The sequence below is a fragment of the Anolis carolinensis genome, chromosome 6 (genome assembly GCF_035594765.1).
Source record: "Anolis carolinensis isolate JA03-04 chromosome 6, rAnoCar3.1.pri, whole genome shotgun sequence".
In the NCBI taxonomy this organism is placed as follows: domain Eukaryota; kingdom Metazoa; phylum Chordata; class Lepidosauria; order Squamata; family Dactyloidae; genus Anolis; species Anolis carolinensis.
The window spans coordinates 72424577-72442228 of NC_085846.1; the positions used below are offsets into that span (position 1 = coordinate 72424577).

The 17652-nt window shown below is 37.7% G+C and overlaps 2 long non-coding RNA genes across 2 annotated transcripts in view; one reads left to right on the plus strand and one right to left on the minus strand.

Annotated features, from left to right (window-relative positions):
* LOC134292432 (uncharacterized) overlaps nucleotides 1–5524 on the plus strand; it is a 97244-nt gene extending 91720 nt beyond the window's left edge. Inside the window, exon 4 of the long non-coding RNA XR_009999668.1 lies at nucleotides 3120–5524. This is a non-coding gene — a long non-coding RNA (uncharacterized LOC134292432). The remainder of the gene's footprint in view (nucleotides 1–3119) is intronic.
* Nucleotides 602–14049, minus strand: LOC134292433 (uncharacterized). Its single transcript, XR_009999669.1, has 2 exons — nucleotides 13255–14049; nucleotides 602–1526 (listed from the first exon to the last, which is right to left on the minus strand). It is a non-coding gene; the product is annotated as an uncharacterized LOC134292433 (long non-coding RNA).
* Between the last annotated feature and the right edge of the window lie 3603 nt (nucleotides 14050–17652).

Consider the following 17652-nt stretch of genomic DNA (forward strand, 5'->3'; position numbering starts at 1 on the left):
AATCATAGAACTGAAAGAGACCACCAGGACCACCATCCACACCAACCCCCTACCATGCAGGAATATATAGTCAAAACACTCCTGACAGATGACCATCCAGACACTGTTTAAAACCTTCCAGTGAAGGAGACTTTACAATTCTCTGTGGCAGCGTATTCCATTGTTGAACAGCACTTAGCATCAGGAAGTCCCCTCCAATGTTTAGGTGGAATCTCTTTTCCTGTTTTTTTTTTTAATCCCTTGCTTTGTGTCATAGTCTCTGGCACAGAAGAAAACAATCTTATTCACAAAATGATATCCTTTCAAATGTTTAAACATGAATTTCATGTCCTCTTTTAACCTTCACTTCTCCAAGCTAAACATGCTGAGTTCCCAAAGCTGTTCCTCATAGGCCATGGATTAAAGTTGATATTTCCAGAATTTGCATCTGTATGGTTTTATGCAAATGTATGTCATTTTTTTAGGTGGGACAGGAAAGTGGACTGACTTTTTTTGTTTTAGACATTGGAATAAATAGTCACCTTTTCTTGTTTGGAAATACCCCGTTCAGGTGTAACAGTAATGCGATAAGCAAAAATGACACCTAGATGCAGAAAGCAAATATAGTTCTCAAGTATGCATTTGTGGTTATTAAAATATGCATTACAGAGAATTCTTGGCACACCTATCTGCCCTTTATGTATTACAAATTTATCCTCTAGAGAATTCTAACTGCAGAAGTTTCTATTATATTCTTTAGAACGGAGCTGCTACAGCAGAGCCTAATTATTATTTGCATTAATAACACACTTAACTCTCATGAATGAAACCCTCTATTATGTATTCCTTAAAGGCACATAGAAGAATATTCTTTAGCCTTCTTTCTTATGCAGAGCCAAGTAAATAATATGTTGGTTTTGATCTGCTTCTGTGGCTCGAACAATTGCCATTTATCTAAATATATGCCTTTTGCCTTTATACAGTAGAATAATTAACATGCTTTTCTTCTGTTACTTGTTGCTATTTTATTACGCTGGCTCCTACTGACTTAAAATGTAATTATCTTCATTTTCCACATTGTACCCAAGTGCTAATACCCACATGCAGAGAATCATCTAAGCTGAAGTGTTCATTTTACAAAAGTAGACTTGCTAAAGGATTTCAAAACTGAAAGAATAGATCTTTAAAGGAAACCAGAGCATGCAAAAGTTATTTTAGGATTAAAACCCCCAGAATCCTCCAGCGAAAACAGCCAGTGCAAGTAAGTTGATCATTTGACATGCTGTAAGCAATCTACCGTATTTTTGAGGTCCAACCGTCCTGGTACTTTTCCAGTTGAGATGCTACCTTCTGTTCTCAACAACAGAAGTAACCAAGAAGAACCAGACATGCTGCAGAAACTTGATAACAATTTCTTCAATTTACTGTACACTGTGATCTACTTTCAACTTTTGTTGTCCTTCACGGGAACAGCACTGTAACTTCTCTTGCCTTGATGTCTTTTGAACTTTTGCTCCTCCTCCTCCTTCTCAGTTACTTGCTTCAGCCTGTAAATGTGGTGCAGAATGACATGGTCTCAAGAGACAAAAGCTACTGGTAGATGTGATGTCTACATGTATTTGTGCAATTTTCCTACTGCACAAACTTAGTACAATGAGAATTTCTGAATATCTAGACTATAATGTTCATAGGAAAGCAAAAATATGAATACCTGAAAACACTACAAATGTGTTTGTTATGCATCTCACCTTTTAAGCACTTTAGGATTATCCAGACATAAACCTTTCTCTGTCTGATAGGGATAATGAATTTCCATATAGACATAACACACACATCCAGTATCTCTTGTGAGAAGTGTCACATTATTTTACTATGAATATATATGGTTGGGATCTAGACTGGCTTCTAACCAATATACTAATAGCAAAGCAAAAATTCTAGATGGGCACCTGAGATGGGCTCTAGATGAACATCTAGACTGGAGAAAAACATCTGAGATGTGTAGTTACTTTCAGAAATATAATACGATGTCAACAAAACTTTCCATAATATGCAGCAGTAGTAATATAATTCATCTGGGCAATGCAGTTTTCCCCCTGGCATTAAGGTATTTCTTTTCAGAATCAACCCTGGTTAAGTCTCTGTTGCATAGCTGAGCTCATTATAGAGGATCATAGCTTCAGCAGCAGTAACTCAATCCATTAATGCATAAGTTAAGTAAGCTGTACATAAATATTTTAAATAGGTGCTTATTTACTAGTATAATATTGCATTAGAGAATTAACTATCACTGTCTGTCTGGTAGCATTCACAGAAGCTGGAGCTGTATTTTCTTAATGCTGCTTTGTGTTAACAGCCATCTCCTAGAGCTACATTTCTCTTCTAAGCTTTTTCCAGTTGAAATGAAATCCAGTCAGCTTTGCATAATGAGATAAAACTATGTGATTGTCTTGACTTTGGCTTTGCAAAAACAAAAACAAAAGTCCATAACACTTCTTTGGCAGTTTCGTGTGCTTAAGTGTAGTACTTTCCACTGCTTTGATATAAAGGCACAGTTGGTGAACCATTATTATTAGACACAGAACAAGGGTTGCTAGTAATCTCAATAGCATCATTGATATACAATGTATTTATAATAATTCATACCCTTTATTTCATTCATTTTTAGAATTGCTGTTTGAGATCATTGTCAGTTTTATTTCCATTACTGCTTTTTTGTTACAGTTACTGTGATTGTTAGTTTTTATTCCACTTTTCTCCCAATTTGGGGCTCAAGGTGGCTACAAAAGTTCAAACATTTTGGCTAAATGTTCGGAAAATAGAAACATTAACAATAATCAATTTACTTGGAAACATAAAGCCATGTAAAATATAACCATTAAAAAGAAAGCAATTAGTAGACAATGTAACACATCATGTGAGGCTCTTTCCCTGGAGAAATGAAAGTCTTCATCTGCCTACAGCAGTGCTTCTCAACTTGGAGTCCTCAGGTGTTTTTGGCCTACAACTCCCAGAAACCCCAGCCAGTTTACCAGCTGTTAGGATTTCTGGGGGTTGAAGGCCAAAACATTTGGAAACCCACAGGTTGAGAACCACTGGCCTACAGGATAGTAAGTAATTCACCAGTCTATCTTTCCTAGGGAGGGAGTTCCAGACCCTGAAAGCACCTATTAAGAAGGTTGTCTCCCATGTTTCTGCTAAATGTTGCTGCGAGAATTATGGGACAGAGAGAGAAGATCTAAAAACAACAACAGGTCCATGTGAATATCTTCTCCATAGATGGAAAACCTGGCTATCCTGCCCAGCACTATTCAACAAGTGAGATGCAATTAGGAACCAGCATTAGCAATCTATTGGCAATCCTTTCATGGCAAGATTAAGAAGTATTGTTTTATTGAAGCATTTAAATCTGCATAACCTTTCAGTCTGTCCTTTAAAATCCATCGGTGACCAATCACAAAACAAGCCACAATAAACGCAGATGAGAGAAAGTGCATACTTGAAAAAGAGACATCTTTCACCACTTGAAGTAGTCACTCTATTTCTACCTTCACAACCACACAGCTTTGTTGATGGACAAATGTATCTGTTTTATTTTCCATGTACGTTTTGTGAACTTTGGTACATTTTCATCAATAATGATCAGAAATGATTTTTTCACCCATCCCTAGCTGTGAGGATAAAGTGGGAGAGAATGAGAGCCATGCATGCCATCTTGAGTTCACTGGAAGAAAAGCAATATATAAATATGGAAATGAATAAAGCTGGCAAGCCTCCTGGCTTTCAAAGAACGACATAGAGTATAATAGAGAATGAGTCTATCTGCCAAGCTGATACTGCTACTGGTGGTTTCTGACTATGACACTACATTATAGAGCAGGATGTTTCTAATAATTTCAGATATTAGCAATCATTAGAGAAGAAAGGCTATAGGATTGCAAAATAGCATGTAAAAACCAAAATGAATGATAGCAGAAAAGTGAGAGACATTCACTCTTTATGACATCCAACCTACAGTAAGTCATTTTACAGCATGGGTGGTAACTCCTAGCATTCTTCATCACTAGCAAAGGGAGCCGTGGTGGTCCAATGGGTTGAACCCTTGTGCCAGCTGAACTGCTGATCTGAAGACCTAAAGGTCAGCGGTTCAAATCCATGAGACAGAGTGAGCTCTTGTCTGCCAGCCCCAGCTTCCCATGTGGGGACATGAGAGACGGCTCCTACAGGATGGTAATACATCCAGGTGTCCCCTGGACAATGCCTCTGTAGACTCTCTCACACCAGAAGCAACTTGCAGTATATTCTTAATTCGCTTTTGACACAATAAAAAATCACTAGCAAAGCTGGCTGAGATTAATGGGAGATGTAGTTCAGCTTCTGTGTTACATGTTAGTCTGGCATACATTTCTTACATGTTTTGTTTGTAGTCTGTTTATTGAAAGACATTCATATTTTTTCACTGCGCTATGCAATAGTACAATAATGGCGTTTCTATTACATTTATCATCTATATTGTCTGCAGAGCATTTTCAATTTAATTGATTAAAACATTAATTCAGTATCAAGTATTACAAATAATTTATTTGTAGCCTATCATGTTCTGCTGAGCACATCTTCTGTATCCAAAACACCATTAAAACCTCTGCCAGTCTTGCTACTTTATCTTTTGCAAGCCAAATGTAGAAATCTGTGAATGCCTTGACAATGTAATTCATGAAAATTTTACAGATAGGTATTCATCAGCTTTATCATTTTGTTTGGAACCGATCTTTCACTTGTAGGGTTGTCAGGTGGATATGACTCTCTATCTCTTGTTTTGTATTGTCTGTCATGCCAGTCAGAAATTAGAACATGCTTTTTTTTAAAGTAATAAGATGCCATTTGTTTTTACTTGTACTCATAATTCATATGTTGTTATGGTTAATTATAATTTGCAAATAATATACTTAAAAATAGAAAATGGCCCCTAATAACCCAATGTTGTTCATAATGATCACCCTGAAGAAGCATATAAGAAATTAAAAGTAGGAATTGTTCTTTATTATCATATGTCATAAAATTGACTACAACTTATAGGGACCCTACAAATGAGAGATCTCCAAGAGCACTAGTTATTAACAGCCCTTGTCATGCTCCATGAAGACCCTCAATGTTTACCCCTAGTTAATCTCTTTTTAGTTGGAGGGATTCATATTATATGTACAGTTTCTGGGGTCAGTCTAGACAGCCTCTTTGCATTTGAAGACTCCGTCACCCTGCCCCTTTAAGAATCTTCTCAGGGTGGAGCCTCAGACAAGGCACCTCTGGTTCTTGGAAGAGTCAGCCTTTTTTGTGACTGAAAGGTGAAGAGAGAGGAAAGCTGGAAGGTCTACAAATAGTAATTCCAGTTGGAGCTGTATTCAAGTTCAGTTGGAATTATTTTTGGGACCATCTTAGAAACAGTAGAACACCATACAAGAAAGAGACAATAAGAAGTAAAGATTCAAGAGCCTCAGTTCGGCCAGAGCTGTTTCTGCCTCTCAAAGACTTTATATCTCCTCATAAAGACTTTGTAGTGAGACTCAGAAGGAGAGAAAGTCCTTCTTGTCAGTTCATAAATGCTTGTTTGATTCAAGTATATAGTCTTCAATCTGTTCCTTGCGCAGCCAGTTAACTTTCCAAGTAAAGACAGTGTGGTGGCAGAACAGCCCTGCTCAATCTTGCAAACTCAGGACCATGAGTTCCATGATTTGCTTGAATGAGTCTATTAGAAATTTGATTTGTTTCTTTTAGGGCTGTGCAAAGCTTTAGAGCTCTGTTTTGTATTTTGTATGATTTGTTAATACATATCTCTGAATTACTAATTGGACTGGGGCCCCTCCAAAGCATTAAGAATCGAAATAGAACCCTCTGAAATGTTTGGGAGAAATTAATAACAATTTGTTGTTTTGGAGAGTTTTTTCAATGTAACATACTCCCTAATTGTCTGGAGTGGGGTGGGGGGTAAGGAGGTGACAATGGTAGCTGCATGCGGTTTTTTCCTTGCCAGCCAATCAGAAGAAGAGGCAAGAAGAAAACCAATCACAAGGATTTCTGCAAAGCTTCCCTCAGTCTGTGTTTCTTTGTGGAGTAATAGGAGAGAGAGAAAGATTTGTGTTGCTCATTCTGTGTGATCGGTAAAAACTTAAAATTAGCTTTTTGATAATCTGTTATTTTCTGTCCCTTCATATCCAATCTAGAACCTTCCTCTGTTGAAATTATCCAACCCCAAGCTTATATTTTCTGAACTAGCATGTATTAAATTAGGGGGCGCTGGAGTTTCATTTCTAAAGTGTTGAAATGTCATTAGTGAAAATTACAATGACAAGGATAACAGCTATCTCATGGAATGTCTCTCATATAAACCAGTAGAACTTCCATTTAGGAATTTCTTCCCAGCCCAGCACAGAGAGTATCAGTCAGTCCTTCCCTTAGCAGATTCCACCATTTATTGGAATGCTGGCTGGTTGATGCTATGAAAGGACAAATCTTCCACACCTCCTTCCTCTCAGTATTATTCTGCTTAATGTATTATATGTTCAACATGCATGTTAAAACAGATAGTGTGTTTAAAAACAACCTACCTGACTCTCTTGCCAATTGGAATACCTGTTTGTAAAATTTTCATGAGTTACACTGTCAACGTATTGACAGATTGCTACATTTGGCTTGCAGAAGATAAAATAGCAAGAGGTTTTGATGGTGTTTTGGATATGGAAGATGTGCTCAGCAGAACATGATAGAATATAAATAAAAATTATTTGTAAAAATTGCCTAAATATTGAATTAAATTTTAAATATAATAATAATAATAATAATAATAATAATAATAATAATAATAATAATAATACATTATTCATATAATGTTCTGGTGGTGGCCTTTTATCTGTATTCAGGGTAGGCATCAGGATGATCAAATATTGTGGCATACTTATTTTTAACTGTAAGTATTTTAACTGTAATCTATAGCTTTTCATGATTACTCTACACAATCAAAATGTTGCTATAATTTAAAAAGGACAGGCTGATTTTGTTATGATATTCTTTACAATATGGTCCCCAATCCCTTTCCCTTTTCTAAACCCAACTTTGACTTCTAGCATGTCTTGCTTCACATATAGCCAAAAGAGTGTGTTGCAAAATTTGGAGCATCAGTTCACTTGGATGGGAGATAATACAACCACTTTGCAATGAATTTCATGAGGTTGAAATTTACATTGAGTGTTTCTATCCTGCTGGCAGGTTTCTGTTAGAATTTAGATAGATTTCTCTCTCTTTAGCTTTCAACAGCCCTCTCAGTTCCTAGTGATTTATTTCTCCAAGCTGTTTAGAGAGCAGCTTCATCTTCTAAATACTGTAGCATTATAGTTAAACAAATTCCAATGATATTGGTTATGCATAAACAATGTTATGCTCTCATTGTCCCCCAAAATAAAGAAAGGTAATGCATAACCTTTAACAGTTCTAGTCAAAGCATTCTTGCTGATGTAATTTTGGAATGAATTACAATAAGGAATGTATGTAGTTTGTCTGGTCATAAAATCTGCCACATAGAATCTAAGCAAGGGTTAAAGGGTAAAAAAAATCAGACACTCCCATTTGTTTGCCAAACTCATAAACCAGAAATATCATACCATTTTGGAAAACAAAACACCCAAAACATCACTAATGACTGGGAACTCCCACTCTCCATTTTAACTCTACTTCAACAGAAAGGAGAGTAAGAGGAGGAATACATTGGACCACACATTTGTTATGATTCATTCATGTAACAAACGAACCATGATTTGCTTTTATGCATGAACTGGACCATACTGTTTAAACAGTTACAATGAATCATTCCTATTGTATGATACTGAAATCCATGAGCATGTACACAATTTCAACAGAAAGGGAAAAACCATGAAAATGAACAAAATCTGGCTACCAGTATTAAAAAACTTGAAAATCAGGACAGTAAATAGAAAACAACACTCTGAAAACTGGGGAATTGTAGACATGAAACAATTAGGGTTAGCTAACACATTCTAACAAAGGATCCCCTCAGGTGGGAATCAGCCAAGCTTTGAATATGCAAAGCCATTAAATGCTAATCAAGGTGATCAGTTGTTATATTCATACTTGCCTCAAACAGACAATAATAAATAATAATAAACTTTATTTTTATATCACGCCCCATCTCCCCGAAGGGACTCAGGGCGGCTCACAACAGGGACAAGCCCGAAACAATGACACAATATATTTGACAAAAACTTAAAACATTTCAACAATACACAAAATAAAATAATGGACAATACATTAAAATCCAAGCAGATAAAATCAGAGTAATTAAAAGCAAACCAGCGGGGACAGGTTTCATAAAGTGCTATATCATGGAAATGAGTAGCAGTGATAAAGTGCCATACGCTTTTAACATAAAGAAGTATTATGATGACAGCTCTATTGGGCCTATTCATTCAAACGTGGCTCTGGAACAACCATGTTTTCAATTCCCGGCGGAAAATGGGCAGGGAAGGAGCTAACCTGATCTCCTTAGGGAGAGAGTTCCAGAGCAGGGGGGCCACTGCCAAGAAGGCCCTCGGGAGAAAGATAAGAGTTCTTTCTCCCACCCTGGATCTTCCACAGATATATAAACCCCACTTGCCTAGTTTCCAATAGACCACACACCTCTGAGGATGCCTGCCATAGATGTGGGCAAAACGTCAGGAAAGAATGCTTCTGAAACATGGCCATACAGCCCGGAAAACTCACAGCAACCGAAAACCAAAATCAGTTATCTGTTTTCAACAGGGGAGCAGGAGGAATCAACTGGGTAGAGAAAAGGCAGAAAATTTTACAAAGGGAGTTTAAAAAACAAGAAAATATAAATTCTGTAAATTAGACTGGCTGAACTAACAGTTTGAAACATGAAAGAATAAGGGCCATTCCACCCTATATCAGCTTGTTTTTCTCCCAATGCGATAAGGAACATGTTTTTTTTTCTATTAAGAAAAAGCAATATCCATAATCCAGAATGTGTTTTGTTTAGAAGAGAAAAGAGCACCAGTTTTGCTAAAGGATGGTGTTGTGTGTATGTTCCTGAGGCTGTTACAAGCTAACTCAAAGGGAGGTAGAAATAAGAATGTCTCATCTGGGATTAATTTAAAGGCAAGCTTTCTTCCCTCATGATGAAAGCCCTTTGCTTTGTGTGTTTTCAATCATGCAGCTGCAATCACACTCTTTCCTTATTCAAGTTGTACCAAGGATTTTCTGCCTGCTAATTTAGCTGTAAAGGCTACAAACATCCCCTAGAATAACGCTACATTTGTTTCTTCAACAACCTCCCACAAAATTGCAGAATGTAAACTGCCCCCTCCTGAATATTTGTAAAAACACACATTTGAGTTTGTTTCTTAGGACACAGAATGCCCTAGAGGTTGAGGAAAACAGTAGTTTGGGTAAGTAATTCCAGTTCAATCTCACTTTCCAATCTGTAAAATGAGATTAGGAAAAGAAAACCCACTTATATTCAAGATGAATTATTAAAACTGGCAAAAATTTGGATACATTTCATATTGCATAATTATGATGCTATAATTTCACTTTAGCTGCCATGCTAACATCCTATGCAATCCTGGGATTTGCAGTTGAGGACATTAGAATTCTCAGCAAGAAAGCTCTCGTACTAAATAACAAACTACAGGATTCCATAGAATGGCGCCATGGTAATTCAAATTGTAGCATGTAGCATGTATTACGAAATGGCCTTGGTCTACAACAGGGCTCCTCAAACTTTTGAAGCAGAGGGCCGGTCCACAATCCTTCAGACTGTTGAGGGGCCGAATTATCATTTGAAAAAAAAAATACAAACAAATTCCTATGCATATTGCACATGTCTTATTTGTAGTGCAACAACAACAACAACAAAAGAACAATACAATATTCAAAATTGAAAACAATTTTAACCAACATAAACCTATTAGGGTTTCAATGGAAAGTGTGGGCCTGCTACTGGCCAATGAGATAGTCAAGTTAATTAGGATTGTTGTTGTTGTTGTGTGCCTTCAAGTCATGTCAGACTTTGGCCGAGCCTAAGTCTAAAATTAGTTATTTATTTACTGCATTTATTTAACTACATTTATATCCCACCCTTCTCACCCCGAAGGGGACTCAGAGCAGCTGTATGTACATACAATATATTATTTTATTAGCATAACACAATATTAGCATTATATATTACTATATTGAACTATACCACTATACTATTATATAATATGTAATATATAACATATAATTAATATTATCATATGGTATTACTATTATAGTATTATATTGTATAACATAAGATTATTATCAATATTATATGTATATAGAATATATTATATTGTTAAAACTGATATAAAATATTATATTATAAAACTGAGGGCGGGGGCCAGGTAAATGACCTTGGAGGGCCGCATCTGGCCCCCGGGCCTTAGTTTGGGGACCCCTGGTCTACACAAATCAGGCACAAGAAACGTCTGCACCAGGATAGTTGACAGATGGGAGATCATATTATTTAAGTTGGGACATAGTTGGGATCTCTAGGTGTTGCTGGACTGAAATTCTCAGTCAAACTAGATAATATACCAAATGGTGAAAAGTACTGGGAACTACAAGCCAATAGTTCCTGAAGGAATGAACATTGTATATCCCATCTATATATATAAAATGATAAAGTTGTTTGCGCAGTGACTATAACAACAAAACTAAACATCCCAGAAATACGAAATTTGGCAACACAATGCAAAAGGCTTGCCTCCAGGTTACAACAACACAACCACACCACAAAACCACAATCCAGACCCACAAAACTCACAACAACACATCATGCGATAACAACACAACTAAACTCCCCAGAAATACAAAACTTGGCAACACAATGCAAAAGCCTTGCCTCCCAGTTGTAACAACACAACCACACCACAAAACCACACAGGACCCACAAAACTCACAACAACGCATCGTGACTATAACAACACAACTAAACGCCCCAGAAATACGAAACTTGGCAACACAACGCAAAAGCCTTCCCTCCAGGTTGTAACAACAGAACCACACCACAAAACCACAATCCGGACCCACAAAACTCACAACAATGCATCATGACTATAACAACACAACTAAACATCCCAGAAATACAAAACTTGGCACACAACTAAACGCCCCAGAAATATAAAACTAGACAACACAACGCAAAAACCTTGCCTCCCGGTTGTAACAACACAACCACACCACAAAACCACAATCCGGACCCACAGAACTCACAACAATGCATCGTGACTATAACAACACAACTAAATGTCCCAGAAATACGAAACTTGGCACACAACTAAATGCCCCAGACATACAAAACTTGGCAACACAACACAAAAGCCTTTTCTCCCGGTTGTAACAACACAACCACACCACAAAACCACAATCCGGACCCACAAAACTCACAACAACGCATTGTGACTATAACAAATACAAAATTTGACAACACAACTCATCCACCTCCCCAATCCCTACATTCACACTTGGCCTCCAAAAAAACAATTACAATAATAACAATGACAACAACAACAGCAATAAGAATCAACACCATCACAGGCAAGAAACAGCCAGGCACTGAGGCTGAGAGGCCAGTCAGTGCTACACTGGGCCTCCAAAAAATACAGTAGCATCTAACTTATCCAACCTTCATGACCACTACAACAACAATAATAATAAACACCTACACAGGCAAAAAAAAAAAGACTATTGTACCACAATAAAAATATAAACCGCACTCAGCAGAATCAGACATTACAACTAACAACAAACCAAAGACAACAGGGATCTCAAGCAATTATCAATCAACACAAAAATTGAAGAAGGTAACAGACTTCAAATACTACTACTAATGTGAGTATAAAGAAGGTGGAGCTCACAGCATAAATACAACCTAATGTAGACTGACCAGCACCACCAGACTAAGCCACAGCAACGCGTGGCCGGGCACAGCTAGTCATGTTCTTAAAGCTCTATATTAAAAGCTACTACAGGAGATGAAAGACTCAGCTATACTTATTCGCCCTAACAGATAGTTTCTATCTGTGGGGAACATTTTCTCTTGTGTATTTCACATGGAGGCACTCAAAAAAATATATAGGGTCCCTTTCTAACAGCCTGCAGTGTTATACTCAACTTTGTCAGATAATATTTTTGTATATATTCATGCAGTCAGAGATGGGGTGGAAGTACACTCTTGTTCAATTTCTATTCCTTATCTGCTTAAGAAGGATTAAAAATATTAGTATAATTTCAACAGTTGTGCAAGGACTGGAGAACCTTGAGCAAGTCATTGCTTTGGCATGAGTACCCCATCTCTAAAATATAAATAAGAGCATTTCTCTTAAGAAGTGATGTCTTCTCACTATAACATACTATTGATATATTTTACAATTGTAAACATATTTAAGGAAGATATTCAAGTCAGTCTTTTGCAGTACAAAAAGGGAAAGGAAGCAGGGTAGGTAGCAGCATTTTTTGGGTCAACCAATTTACTTTATTTTAGCAGATGCATGGATGAGCTACAGTGTTAAAGTTGCAGGTATTGAATGCTGTTACTTAGTAGGGATGGGATCAGAGGGTAATGTCATATACAATCACTATAACAGTGATAAGGCTTTAATATTGTGCACCAGCAATGCATCCAAATATCTAATCCCTGGATGACTGAACATTCCAATCCTGATTGTTTAGCTACAGAAGTTGTGTGTATTTACATGTGCATATATGTTGCCTTCAAGTCACCCACACATTTATGAAGCATCTCTTAGACAGGAGGCCAAGTGGAATTGTCATTCAAATTGGAACTGCTCCAAGCCCATTGTAACACTGATCACAAGAACAAGTCAATAGTGCCAGTAAGTAACAGCATGGAAGCTATAAATTGCAACAATGTTACCTTCGGAAGCAAAGGTCTTGTTAAAATTATGAAAATAAAAAAGAAATGCAAGCTCTGGTGAAGCATATGTGAACTGACAATAAAGAAAAGACGAGAATTTGAATATATTTCTGACATTATATTCTTGACACTTCCAGATATGAAGCTAAATAGCAGACTGGGATGTATTTAGTTTATTAGACAACAAAGATGTGAAACACATGAAAGGATTATTACATGAGTATTTGCAAGAGTACAGAAATGATAAGTGTATACTTTGCCTTAGACTCTACTGTGGAACATTTTAGACACATGGATCTGACACATACCTGAGACATTTTTCGGCATGGTGTGAATTAATAACTTGCAATCAGGAACATCATTGGGTCTAAGTATTCACTTAAACATTCCTGAAATAGATCAAAAGTAATGGTTTAGTAGTCTAGTCACTAGCATCACATCCAGAAATATTTATATGTGTTAACAAATATGCAGACATGGTGGTCCTTCCTATAGAATAAACATATCAGATTCAATAATTATTAGATTCTAAGATTCTAAAATGTTTAGTAGAGATGATTTTAAGAAACACGGGAAGTTGATAAACTACAAATCACATAAATTGTTGGAAAGCATGATAAACGCTTTCCTCAGCTCCTCCTCACTTTCAGCTATTGAAGTGGTATTATCTGCATATCTAAGTGTGTTAATGTTTCTTCCAGCAATTTTAAATCCAGCCTTGGAATTTATTGAGCCCTGCATATCACATGATGTGTTCTTTTTACAAGTTGAATAGGTAGGGTGAGAGTATACAGCCCTGCTTTTCTTCTTTCCCAATCCTGAACCAGTCTGTTGTTCCGTGGTCTGTTCTTAGTGTTGCTACTTGGTTGTTACACATATTCCTCAGGAGACATCTGGGATTAATTTAAAGGTAAGCTTTCTTCCCTTATGATGAAAGCCCTTTGCTTTGTGGGTTTTCAATCATGCAGCTGCAATCACACTCTTTCCTTATTCAAGTTGAACCAAGGATTTTCTGCCTGCTAATTTAGCTGTAAATAATAATAAATAATAAAACTTTATTTATATCCCACCACCATCTCCCAGAGGGACTCGGGCGGCTCACAAAACACTTAAGGTGTGACACAAAATACAAGTGCAAAACAAAATATAGTCAATAAACCGTCAACACAACATCATAAATTCACAGTGCCTCCCGGTAAAAACAATAAAATACAGCATTTGCTGTAGATAAAACAGCAGTATTCGACCTCAGAATTGTAAAGTGCTAAAAAAGAGTCTAACGATCCTCATATGTATTATAAGAGAGTCTAAACATGACCAAAGGCTTGTCGGAAAAGCCATGTCTTTAATTGTGTGCGGAAGGTTTGGAGGGTAGGAGCTAGCCTGATGTTTGTAAAGGCTACAAACATCCCCTAGAATAATGCTACATTTGTTTCTTCAACAACCTCCCACAAAATTGCAGAATGTAAACTTCCCCCTCCTGAACATTCATAAAAACACACATTTGAGTTTGTTTCTTAGGACACAGAATGCCCTAGAGGTTGAGGAAAGATAAGGTGACTTGGTATCACCATATCACCAAGAACTTGCCACAATTAATTATGATCCACACAGTCAAAGGCTAGGCAACTGAGGGGGAAAAGGAAGGCGCCTGAAGCTGTTAGGAATTGTGGGAGTTGAAGTCCAAAACACCTGAAGGCCACAAGTTTGCCCATGCCTGATAGGCCCTCAGAAAGACAGATGGCAAGCTATTTAACCTCAGCAGACTGAAAGCCAGAACCATGGTCACAACAACATCTGTTATAGAACTCCAATATGCTGATGATAGCGTAGTCTGTACAGATTCAGAAGAAGACCTGCAAGCCACTCTAAACACCTTTGCAGAATCATACGAGAAGCTCGGCCTCTCATTGAACATTGAGGAAACCAAAGTGCTCTTTCAGCAGGCACCAGCCAATCTCTCTGCAATGCCAGAAATACAGCTTAATGGTGTAACTTTAGAAAATGTCAATCATTTCTGCTACCTTGGCAGCCACCTCTCCACAAAAGTCAACATTGACACTGAAATACAACACCGCCTGAGCTCTGCAAGTGCAGCATTCCTCTGAATGAAGCAGAGAGTGTTTGAGGCCTGGGATATTCGTAAGGATACCCAGGTGCTTGTTTATAAAGCTTTTGTCCTCCCAACTCTGTTATAGGCCTGCGAAACATGGACCATCTGCAGACATCACACTCTACTCCTGGAATGATTTCATCAGCGTTACCTCTGAAAAATCGTGCAAATCTCTTGGAAAGACAGGGGGACAAATATCAGTGTGCTGGAAGAAGCAAAGACCACCAGCACTGAAGTGATGCTCCTACGCCATCAACTCCGCTGAACTGGCCATGTTGTCCGAATGTCTGATGACCATCTCCCAAAGCAGTTGCTATACTCCCAACTCAAGAAGGGGAAACATAATGTTGGTGGACAGGAAAAGAGATTTAAAGATGGGCTTAAAGCCAACCTTCAAAACTGTGGCAAAGACACTGAGAACTGGTAAGCCCTGGCCCTTGAGTGCTCTAATTGGAGGTCAGCTGCAGAATTCGAAGAGGCATGAATGGAGGGCTTAAGGGAGAAACGTGCCAAGAAGAAGGTGCATCAAGCCAACCCTGACCGGGATCGCCTTCCACCTGGAAAGAGATGCCCTCACTGCGGAAGAACATGCGGGTCAAGAATAGGGCTCTATATTAGAAAAGAAAGTAATATCAAATATTTATAATATATTACTTACCTGGCTGACTGAAATGGAACAGGTTAAAAATTGTGTGATAAAATGGGTCCAAAATTTAAGAAGGCCAGTTCAAATGAAAGAATGGGAACAAATGCGGAGGAAAAAATTAAAATATACATATGCAATAGATTTGAAAGAGAACTGGATAAAAATGTTCCACAGATGGTATACTACACCGAAACAATTAGCCAAAATGTACAAAACAGTTTCTGATAAGTGTTGGAAATGTAAAGAACAAGTTGGCTCCTTCTATCACATATAGTGGACTTGTAAAGAAGCAACAAAGTTTTGGATGAAAATTCATGAAGAATCACAAAAGATTTTTAAAAGAACATTTATAAGAAAACCAGAGTATTATCTATTAGGATTTACAGACTTAGACTTACAATTGACTGAACAAGAAGATAAGCTTTTTACTTATATTACGACCTCCGCTAGAATTGTTTTCGCTAGAGAATGGAAACAGGAATCAGTCCCACCAATTGAGGAGTGGGTGGAGAAGATAAGAGAAATAAAGGATATGGACAAATTGACTTTTTTTGTTGAAGAAAAATACAGGCAAGATAATGAAAAGAACAAATTGGGATGATCTTCAGGACTATCTGGATAACTTGAGAAAATGAAGATTACGAGAGACAATTTTACTATTTTTTGCTTTCTTTTTTTAGTAAGAAAAAATATTTTTGAATAATAAGAAAATATTATCCAAGAAGATGGAATGGAAGTCACATCCTCCCCCCCCCCTTTGGCTGTGTGTGGGCTATATTTCTGTAGATTGTAGATTTTACTCTTCTTTCTTTTTCCTACTTTTCTATACCTCGGTTGTTCTCACTCTTTCGATGTAGTATAAAAATTTAATAAAATTTTTCACAAAAAAAAGAGAAAAAATAGGGCATTCACAACCAAGACAGTACACTTGGAGAGCCACCATCCTCAGGCTACAAGGAATCTCTTAAAGGAAAGGTAAAAGGCAAAGGCTAGGCAGCTGAGGGGGAAAAGGAAGGGGGCTGAGGCTGTTAGGAATTGTGAGAGTTGAAGTCCAAAACACCTGGAGGCCCCAAGTTTGCCCATGTCTGAGATAGGCCCTCAGAACTAGGATTTTACTATATACTAGCTGTGCCTGGACACATTGCTGTGGCGAAGTATGGTGGTATGGGAAATAAAGTCTTGAGGAATTGGTGGTAGTTAAGGTAAAGGGTAAAGGTTTTCCCCTGACATTAAGTCCATTATAAATGGGTTATATAGCTGTGTGGAAGGGCCTTGAGTCCACACTGCCATATAATCCAATTCAAATCTGATAATCTGTATTTTATAGGCAGTGTGGAAGAGGCCTAAGTGAGGTCTAACCTTGCCTGTCCCCTGGGCTGAGTGGGTTGCAAGGAGACCAAGTGGGCGGAGCTTAGCCTTCTAACTGGCAGCAATTGGATAAAAACAATTATTCCTTCTCCCTCTAATTAGGACTTTATTTTTCTTTTCTTTTTGTTGTATGAACATAGGGGCATGGATGAAGGGTTGTGCTGCCAAGTTTAGTGTTTCTGGGATGTGTAGTTTTGTTGTTTTGTCCTAGGCCGAAATTTCATTACCCTTTTATATATATAGATGTGTCCAATGATAGTAGGAGGAATATCCCTCTCAGAATGCCATTCTTGCCCCTCGCCTTCAGAAAAGCATCATGTGAGGAGTACTTTGTGCCTACACAAAGCCACTCTAAACACCTTTGCAGAATCATACGAGAAGCTCGGCCTCTCATTGAACATTGAGGAAACCAAAGTGCTCTTTCAGCAGGCACCAGCCAATCTCTCTGCAATGCCAGAAATACAGCTTAATGGTGTAACTTTAGAAAATGTCAATCATTTCTGCTACCTTGGCAGCCACCTCTCCACAAAAGTCAACATTGACACTGAAATACAACACCGCCTGAGCTCTGCAAGTGCA